This window comes from Tiliqua scincoides, chromosome 1 (genome assembly GCF_035046505.1).
Source record: "Tiliqua scincoides isolate rTilSci1 chromosome 1, rTilSci1.hap2, whole genome shotgun sequence".
Taxonomy (NCBI): Eukaryota; Metazoa; Chordata; class Lepidosauria; order Squamata; family Scincidae; genus Tiliqua; species Tiliqua scincoides.
The window spans coordinates 38,303,674-38,314,497 of record NC_089821.1 but is presented as its reverse complement, the minus strand read 5'-3'; positions in this window follow the sequence as shown (position 1 = coordinate 38,314,497).

Genomic DNA, 10,824 nt, shown 5'->3' with positions numbered 1-10,824 from the left:
AAGCCTCTTAACACATCAGTTGTCAAGTCATAAACAAAGCTAAGCATGTAGGAAAACAATTTCTCTACTGTGTACACACTATAATTGAAATAATCAAGGCATTAAGCACAATTACCTCTAAGCGCAACAAAAAGCAGGAAGCTAATGACAGCATAATGATTTCCACTCCGACACTTGCAATCCTAAATAAGTAGAAAAAATGCCTATATCCAAAGAGTTGCCTCCTCTGTCCCTACATATCCTATGCTTAGTGAAATTTCAAAACCATTTTTGAAACAAATTAGAGTCTTCTCTAATACAATCTAGGCCAAGCCATTAAGAGTCAAATTAAGATTGCAATTCTCCTGATTCTCCTGATTCTAGAAACGGGCTATGTCAGAATGCCAGATGCAGGGGAGGGCACCAGGATGCAGGTCTCTTGTTATCTGGTGTGCTCCCTGGGGCATTTGGTGGGCCACTGTGAGATATAGGAAGCTGGACTAGATGGGCCTATGGCCTGATCCAGTGGGACTGTTCTTATGTTCTTAATGCTAACCACACTTTCCTGAGAGTAAGCCCCATTGAACAAAATAGGATTTACTTCTGAGAAGACCTGGTTAGGATTGTGCCCTAAGAGTACAAAACATGCAGTAAAAATATTTTCTAAATTCTATAAATCCAGAGTTTGTTAATTGGCAGTAACACACGATAATAACATAGCACTTTTATGTTTCTGATTTCTGCTTCTTTAGATGTATTATGCTTTATCAAAAGGCAAAGTCAACCTTGCTTGGTCTCAGCTTCCAGCAGAAAGTTCCATGAACATGGAATCACTTTCCCAAGTTTAGCTTAATGATGCTGAAAAGTAGATTCTAGAAGAAAAGGACATAGCCTCCTTTGTCTATACTTCCTCTAAAGAATAACCTTGCACTATGGCACTAACTATTAAAAGGTGACCCAATATATTGCATGAAATTGTGGATACATTTCCCTTGTTCTTGTCCAACATACTCTACCTGGTGAGATAATTCACATCTTTTTGTCTCTTGAACAGGAGGGCTTACGAGTGTCACTATTTCAGACTAAAGACGGACTGAAACATTCTTATTCTCTCCTTTTCTGCTTTCTTTATTTTCAAAGCATCCCCATTTTTTGTGTGCTTTGACAGGACAGTTCTCTTGGCATTTCATTTCTTTTTCATCCATGTCCATGTCCAGGATGCTAGAAGGCTAATTGTGTAGGATTGCCAGACCGGAGCTAGCTTGGGTACTGCATGGGACATTTAACAACCCAATTATATGCATGTCTACTTGGAAGTAAGCCTCACTGAATGTAATAGGACTTGCTCCACTTTCACTTTCAAAGCTGCAGGGAGCCCTGCAGAAGGTTGCGCAGGCTGCAGGAGGCTCAGGTACATGCAACCAAGTCCCTGCAGCCCCCTGAGTAGTGCGATTCTGGGGATTGTGCCACTGCCTTCAGGCTGCCCCTGCCCCTTAAGGTGAAAGTAACCAGGGCCCATAGGCTGGGGCAACACAACGCCCCAGTTTGAAAAGCCCTGATGTATAGGATTACAGCCTAACAGCACCAGCCTGTGCACTTCTACTCAGAAATAAGCACTGTTGAGTTTAATGAGATTTACTTCAATGTAAGTGATTATACAAATGGCGTAGCTAATGATTGTGTAGTCTGCTGCCCCGGAAGTGATGTCACAACTGGAAGTGACATCACACCCAGGCTTGTTAAAAAGTGAAAGTTGGGAGGATCCCACCTCCTCCCCCCAGCAGCTCACCACCCACTTGCTCTGCTGCCTCCCCCTAGTCAGTGGCATACTAAGGCATCTATCTATAACCTGAGGTCAAATAACATTTTGTAGCCCCCCCCCGCTTGACAAAATCAAATTTAATTAAGTAAATAAATAAAAAGTTATTGCTTCCATGCTGTATCATAATAACATCTCATTGGCACTCAGAACAAACAGTCTCATAGGTCAGTTTGGAGTTAAGCAAATCCACTTTTTGTTCCACAAGGCAGTTGTGTTTTCATTTTCTGGTTAATTGGCCATAACTTTTGATAGAAAACAGATATGCCAGTGCGGTATGTTTCATTGCATTCTGCATTAAATTACCTTTCCAATGATATATAACTTGATGGTATTATTCATACATACCAAGATTTTCACAATTTTGGTCACTAGCGTCAAGCTCAGCTTGTTGCCCCCCTAAAGCTTGATGCCCGGTGCAACTGCTACCCCCTGCACCCTCTTAACTATGCCACTGGCATATACTATTGCAGTCTAAGGCTGCTGTCCTAAATGCATTAACTTGTGAATAAGCACCATTGAATAAAATGGGATTTTTTTTAGTAAACACGCCTTTGAGGTTGACTTTACAATGCCTCGACAAGGGGTTCTTAGCCAGCATCCCCAAGCCAAGAAGCCTCTAGGGACCAGTTCTGGCTCTCCCTTTGCTCACTTCATTTCTTTAGGAATCACACCAACCTGTCCTAATACCAAACTTGCACTTGTTGTAACCACCTGGCTAACCACTTGGTCAGAGTGAAGTAGGGGGAAAAAATCCCCATCAGCTACCCAGTTAAGGCCAATTAGACAGAGGAGTCAAAAATTCCTACTTGGCTCAAAAAGATGAGCAGCTAACCACAGGCTGTAGTCCTGGTGGGGGGAGGGGCTGCAAGGCCAATGCCTCTGTCCAACCAAATGGGTGGGAGATGCTGAAGCAGCAGTTGCTGAAGATCAAGCCCCACTTACGTTGCCCTGGAAGCTCCAATGAGCTTATCTGAGCTGGTCTGTGCTGTGAAGGGTAGGGCAATATGCCAACAACCTTGATGCTTTGTGGTTTGCTCCAATTTCTCAGTGAGCACACTGCATGGACCACAGGAATACAGGCAAACACATGTCCAACTCTTATAGTACATCCTTTCAGGGACGTGCAGTGTGGGGGCAGCAGGTGAGGGAGAACCGTCCTGCCGTTGTCCATGGAAAAGTGCTGTAGCCACCCTGTCCACTTACACCTGAGGAGGCACTAACTTACACCCGAGAATGTTGGTGTAAGGAGACCCCTTCAAGTTAAGGAGAGTCTCCTTGGGTGTAAGTGAGTAAGGCGGATGCAGCACTTTTCCATGGACAATGACAGGGCAGTTCTGCTTCACCTACAACACCCACACTGCACGTCTCTGCATCCTATAAAGTATTTTTCCTAGTAAGGAAAGTGAATCTACTGTTAATATTATACCAGCGCTCTAAATCTAGTGAAGAACTTGAGTGGTCAAATACTTTCACAGAACTCTTTTAGGTCCTGCCCATCCCTCTCTGTTACTGCCCAGTTTCACCACTGATGTTGTCACCTTTGTATTCAGTTCACTGATATACAGGACTTCCTAACTGCCTGACCCCATACATTACCTAGATGAGAGAGCGACTACATCAGAAAGAAAGGTCTGCATAACTGCCCTAGCTTCCACAGCTTGTGTGGGTAAAAGGCCCGATGGACACCAGTCAAGGTGGCAGTAGCAGGGATCTTTGCCCCTTTTTTCAGAAGGAAGAATGAAACCATTTTATTCAATACAGCTATAGAAACTTGGAGGACGAATCCCAGGCATGCTGAAAAATTGCTGAGCATGGAACTGAGAGATAGCACCACAAGGAGCCTTTAGGCAGACACTGCAAGCCACTGCCTCCGTGCAGCAGCTCATGTGAGCTGGTAATATCTCTCCAGGTAGCTCTTAGGCTGTATTTTAGGACTGATGTGATGTGCTGAGGGACATTACTAGCAACAGCAGGGTCTGGGTTGGACATGTTTGTACACAACTACTTGGAGCTGTATTTGCCGACTGCTGTTTCTCAGTCAATCCTCTTAGGTGCTATTGAATTCCTGGAGGAAAAATTACACTAAGCCACTGTGGACATACCAACTTCATAGTTAAAGAAACATCAGTCTTTTCCCCTCACTAACATGTGTGCAGGGCTATTCAGTTAAGGTTAATTTGCTATCTGCAAAGCTAATTCTTCTTCTGGGTTCATGAGCTGTAGGAGAAAGCACCAGTATGTCAGTCGAGGTTTCTTTTTAATATGGTCAAGAACAAAATTACATCCTTGTTTTCCGAGGTCAGCACTTGGAACGCAGTTTGTTTTTTGGCCCAGCAGTGAGTGCAATTAACACACTTCGAAGAAAAGACTTGAAGGAAGCGGCCAGTTATGTTGTTTTGCTTCTTAATGTGCTCCGCTATCAGATGTCACTAATGGAATTCAAGAGTTTAATTCTTTTCCTGCTTAAAAGCTTTTATTTATAATAGGCTTGTTGGGTATTAATGCTGCACATTTAAATTGCAGTAATTAGAGAAGTTTGTTTTAAAGTCCCAGGAGTTCCCTTGTTGTTTTTAATAATGCAACTGCTCATTAAGAGACATTTATTTTGCAGACCAGTTCTGAGTCATGGTTTCGGAATGCCTGGTGTTTTATCAAGACACAGAGAAATATACATACTGTTTCTTTCAACAGAGCCATGGCCATCAGCTTACCTGGAAAGCAGCTGTTTAGTCATTGCATTAGCTGGGGTGACTGGCAAAGCAAGCACATGAACTGTGATCATGTATGGCTAGTGTTGGTCCTGCCAGCATAATTTAGCACAGCCCAGAATACCTGATGGAAGCAGCAAGGGGGCAAACAGGAGAGTAAAATGGAGTGCAAATTATATATTTTCTGAGTTGGTTAGGATTAGAACTGCCTCCCCGAAGGAAGGACACCTGCAACAAAAGGGGATGGAGTGGTGGTATATGTAGGGCTGCACAAGTCTTGTGTATACATTAACATGTGTATAGGTGTTTCAATAAAATTGTGGCCCATTTACAGTCTGATTCTATGGTTTTATGTGCTACAGCATGCTGCCAGGCCAAAATGGGCTGCAGTACATGCTGTGACTCCATCAGTTTTTCCATTGCCTCCCCCAAACCTCCTGTTCACCAGTGAGTCTCTTTGGACCTGTGCTAGCTCTTTAGTTAGTCTGAGAAGAGGAAGGGGGTGTGTTGGAAGGCAAAGAAGGAGATAGTATCTGGCATAAATCACCTGTATTGAGCAACTTACTCCCACCTCTGACTCCTTCTGACACCTCTGACACACCTCTTGCACTAGCCCCATTTCTCTCTCTTCAGCCCCCACCATCCACTCACCAGCATTGCTGGGTGCTCCTCTGTTCACCATGGCCCACTAGGCATCTGCAGCCTCTCCAGTGGCGATCCAGAAGCCTACAGCTATACATGCTTTCAGATTAGCTTTTAAGATGACTGGAAAGTGTGTTCCCCCATTGGAACGCTAGTTCTGGTGGCAGACCCCATCAATAGGACTGGGCTGTTAAACCTGAACCTGCTTGTCTTGTGCATTACCAGGGAGCAATGACCAAGGCCTTGGTATGCTATGCAAAGATACAGCAAGCGGGGGGCAGAGTTAACACTCAGTGAAGTAGCAGGGAATGTTGGAGGGCTCTGAGAGGAACTGTTAAATAGATGTGTTTTCCAAGGACCTCAACAATGAGGTACTCTTCGTTGCCAAGAAGAAGGAACGAAGGCTGAGAGCTTGAACAGGGCAGTCTCTTGAGATGGCAGTTTCAGAGATATTTTCCCTGATTGCTCTGTGCTGAATCACTTCGTACCCCGGATGACATCTTCGGAGATGATTTGGACAGCTGAAGACTCCCCCCCCCCACGGCCTAGATAAAACATGAAGCAAACAAAGCCTTTAACTGTGAGTAACCAGTTCATTAAAAGGTGATAAAAAGAATTGCAATCAAGAGATTGGAAGGAAGGAAAGACAACTTTAAGATTATTTATGTTGGCTTGCAGCCACACAGAGGGGAAAAAGAGCGTATGTGGATTTAAAGAAGCCCCTGCTGGAGCAGTTTTTTTTCTTTCTTTTTTGTAACAAGGATGATTGGAAGAAAAGTAAATAAGAGAATATAAAGGATCACCCTGTTGGAATGGTAAGCATGGAAAAGAAATTAACAATTAATCTTTAAAGGATGGAATAACTTTCACTTTCGTTTTTGCCGCAAAAGGCTTGACTCGGGCCTCAACAACTAAAGGTATACTAACTTAATTTGGAATGTTTGGGCACTGATATTGACTTGAAGTGACTTATTGACTTATTCCTTTTAGATATAAAATTTGGGAATTAGGCTTATAAGAAGGTGAAGCAAGATAATGAGACTTGGTTGATTAATTGTTGGACCGTTTTGTTTTTCTTTTTTATAGCCAGAGTTATATTGGCTTGATTTGATACTGATAAGAATGACATCAAAAAATTTAAAGGATGTTAGCAAAAGCCAGACCTCATTAATGGATATGTTGTGAGAATTCAGAAGTGAAATGAAGCAAGAGGTTGGAAAGCAATCTGAATGAGGCAAATAAACTCCTCCCTGACAAACAGACAAACAAAGAAAAGTATGGAGGGGATGGAAAAAAAGAATGGACCAAATGTCAGATGAAACTAAAGAATTGGAGATTTTTGTAATGAGACAGGAGATGGAAAAAGCAGCATTTATTATTAGAACTCAGAATTTTCAGGAAGAAAAAAGAGGGAACTCAGAGAAAGAGAGCGCGTCCTTTCAAGAAGAAGAACCTTTGGATTAAATTCAAAAAGAATAAAATGGAGAAAACGGAAGAAGAAAAGAGAGGGATCAAGAAATATAAGAGAGTTAAGAGGAAGAAGAAGGAGTGGAAGGAGCAGTGGGAGGAGCAAGAAGGAAAATATCAACAAGACAGAATAAAGAAAATACTAAGAAGTGAAAATGGCTGAATAACAAGTGGAAATTATTTTGTAGATATTAATGGATTGAATTCTCCTCAGAAGTGAGGAGTATTCCATTAATTATGTCAAATCAAAGCATATGTAAATGAAAACAAAGTTGGAATACAAATATTAAGATAATTAAAGTGGTATTAAGATAATTAAAGTGGTATTTTCTAAAGAGAATTTATATAAATTGTTTTATAGATGATATTTAATTCCCGTGGAAGTAGCAAAAATGTACCCTGGGTCATCAAATAACTGTTAGATATGCAGAGAGATTGAGGGAATTCTTTATTATATGTGGTGGATATGTGGAAAGTAAAGAAATATTGAAAACGATATATATTTTTACAAGAGATATTGAATTGTGTAGTACCATTCAAACCGGAAATAAATGTGATATCAGAAATTGAAGACCAATATAAGAAACATTTTAATGTACATATCAGTATAGCAGCAAGAATATTGTATGTGCAAAATTTGAAGCCTTTTTATGACTGGATAAATAATTTTAAACAATATTGATTGTTTAGTTAAATCATTAATTAGTATAATGGCAGGAGGTCTGGTCTAGAGGGTAGAGCCTCCGTTTGCCTGAAGATAACAGCTGAAGGTCGCCAGTTCGAGGCCACCGGCACCGTGAACGGCGAGACCTTGAAGCAGCTGACAAGCTGAGCAGAGCTATTCCATCTGCTCTTTGGCCACCCTTCAAGTGAGATATGAAGGATTGTCAGCTTGCGTGGGAGGAAACTGGAGGCCAGAATGTGATACCAGATCATAAAAGATCCATCTGAAATGTTGTGGTTCTTGAAAGACAGAACTTTCTTCAATTGTAAAAATCCCTATAGGGATTTAGTATAGCCTGCCTGTGTAAACCGCCTTGAAATAAAGTCTGAGGAGAAATCTGATGACCATGAAAGGTGGTATATAAATACCTGTATTATGTATCAATGACTATTTTTCTTTTCAGTCATTGTTGATTTCTTTTTTGGATTTAGACATGTTGTAATCTATGGCTAATATCCTCATGCGTAACCTATGTAGTCCCAGCCCTAAGTTTAACCCATTTTCCTTACCTTTATCTGTAATAAATAAACTTTGCACCACCACCACCCCCCCAAAAAAAAGCAAAGATACAGCAAGCCAGAGGTGGATGGGCGAGGGAGCTTCCAAGACAGCCTGGTTCACCTTCCTCCCAAGGAAGGCTGGAGACCAGTGATGAGGCCTCTACTGAAGGAAGAAGGGATGAGTAACTGGATATACTAAGTGGTCTATAGGCCTTAAGGAGGCAGATTTATTGAAGTGGAGAATAACTGAGAACTCAGCTGAGTGCTTGCCAAGAGACTGAGACTTTGCCAACTCATACCTGGTCTCTCTTTCACAATACTTTCTTAATTCCTTCTCAGTAGGATTTCTCCATCTGAAGATTGTTTCATGTGCCAGGTGACATTTCATCTGGGACACATACGCCTGCTCAGATTGTAATATTATATAAATTATTCCACTCTATTAATTGCCACAGCACTGCCAAAAGAATCACATTATTTTTATGTGAAGTCCTGGCTCTGTTAAGGTACATGACAAAATGTCTGTTGATTTGGAACAAACATTTCACAGTTCATGTGAACCCAAGTTTTCATAGTCTTGTGTCAAACTCAGTAAGGGCTTTGGAACAGAAGCAAAACAATTCACTAGTGCCATATAAAATTAGATAGGGAATCTGGGCAAACATCGGCTGATCCATCTTATATTCTAGAAAACTTTGCATATTAATTCCAATAAACTACTTTAGAGCTATTTTGGCTATGGATGTTATCACTGCTGTGCAGCTATGACCTTTTTTTAACAGCTAGAACTCAACAAGAGTTTTTATCATCTTATAATTAAAAACCAACCTAGCAGTATTTCAACAGGCTAATTCATTCACTATTATTCTTATTAAAAAATAATAATTATGTATCACTTTTCAACAAAAAAAGTTCAGTGAATATGGTATACAGCAAAAGAATTTTCTTTTAACTTTCAGGAATTGCCTTGGATGTTTCTGTGTATATTTTTCACTCACAGTTTCACTGCACCATGGGTTTTATAGTCTGTGTAATTTTACCCATCCTCATTCAAAAATAAGGGTATAACCTAATTATCCATGGATTTTTCACCAGTGGTTTTATCTCAATGCGATGAGAAGGACCCTTTAAATTAAAAGAAAAAAGTTATTTAACAATAGCCTCTTTAATGATAGAGAGGGCAGCCGGCTGTCAATTCATCAAACATTCTCTCTTCAGGCACTTAGAACAGCTTCCTTCTGAGGCAAGCAACCCCTCCCTTCCCCCTAAGCATGTGAAAGAATGATAATCACTTTGCATTGGTGAAGGGAGGGGTCACTGGCTTGAAGTGAAGCCTCTCTAAGCACCTGGAGAGAGATGGATTGATAGATTGTCTTCCTAGTGACTCTCTTATATCATTAAGGTCAGTAAGGTTGTTTTTAAATTGCCTAGCAAAGGGACATTGTTTTCTAAATGGATTTGCTTTAATGCAATTTTTGCCATCCACATGAGTTCTGGGAATGGAACCCTCGCAAATCCCAAGACTCAACCTGTAATCATATATTTATATACTATACTGCCCTTCTGTCAAGACATTCACATTAGTTTAAAATACTAAATGAACAACAGAGAATACAAGGAGTTGTCGGGAAGCTACTGGTGGTCCCTTTAGGACCTGAAGGATGGTGTTTCCTTCAGGAGCTAGCATGGCTATATTCTTCTACCTTTCCTTCAGTGCTTAAGGAGGCTCTAGGAAGACTGAGAAAGTGATCCTCCAACAGTCCTCTGATGTTGATGGTATGAGCTCCCTTGGCTTTCAGTCACAGGAATGAAGACTGTTATTTTTGTATCAAATTTTGTTGTCAAATTTATTTGGAAAGTTTTTAAAGAATAGTTTATGCTTCATAAAAGATAATCTCTTTTCTAGATGAGTGCAGTTGCCATGTACCCTAACCATAATAGTTTGAAGTGTGCAAGCTTACTCATTCACAATAGTAATATTGATTGATTGAATATTTTTACCCCACATTTCTAAACTTTGAAGGAAAGCTCTTTCAAGGTTCCTTATATATTGGCAACCTTCAGTCTCGAAAGACTATGGTATCGCGCTCTGAAAGGTGGTTCTGGCACAGCGTCTAGTGTGGCTGAAAAGGCCAATCCGGGAGTGACAATCCCTTCCACACCAGGAGCAAGTGCAGTCTGTCCCTGGTCTGTCTCCCTGGCTATGGGCCTTCCTTCTTTGCCTCTTTGCCTCAGACTGTTGGCAAAGTGTCTCTTCAAACTGGGAAAGGCCATGCTGCACAGCCTGCCTCCAAGCAGGCCGCTCAGAGGCCAGGGTTTCCCACTTGTTGAGATCCATTCCTAAGGCCTTCAGATCCCTCTTGCAGATGTCCTTGTATCGCAGCTGTGGTCTACCTGTAGGGCGCTTTCCTTGCACGAGTTCTCCATAGAGGAGATCCTTTGGGATCCGCCCATCATCCATTCTCACGACATGACCGAGCCAACGCAGACGTCTCTGTTTCAGCAGTGAATACATGCTAGGGATTCCAGCACGTTCCAGGACTGTGTTGTTAGGAACTTTGTCCTGCCAGGTGATGCCGAGAATGCGTCGGAGGCAGCGCATGTGGAAAGCGTTCAGTTTCCTCTCCTGTTGTGAGCGGAGAGTCCATGACTCGCTGCAGTACAGAAGTGTACTCAGGACGCAATCTCTGTAGACCTGGATCTTGGTATGTTCCGTCAGCTTCTTGTTGGACCAGACTCTCTTTGTGAGTCTGGAAAACGTGGTAGCTGCTTTACCGACGCGTTTGTTTAGCTCAGTATCAAGAGAAAGAGTGTTGGAGATCTTTGAGCCAAGGTACACAAAGTCATGGACAACCTCCAGTTCATGCGCAGAGATTGTAATGCTGGAAGGTGAGTCCACATTCTGAACCATGACCTGTGTTTTCTTTAAGCTGATCGTCAGTCCAAAATCTTGGCAGGCCTTGCTAAAACGATCCATGAGCT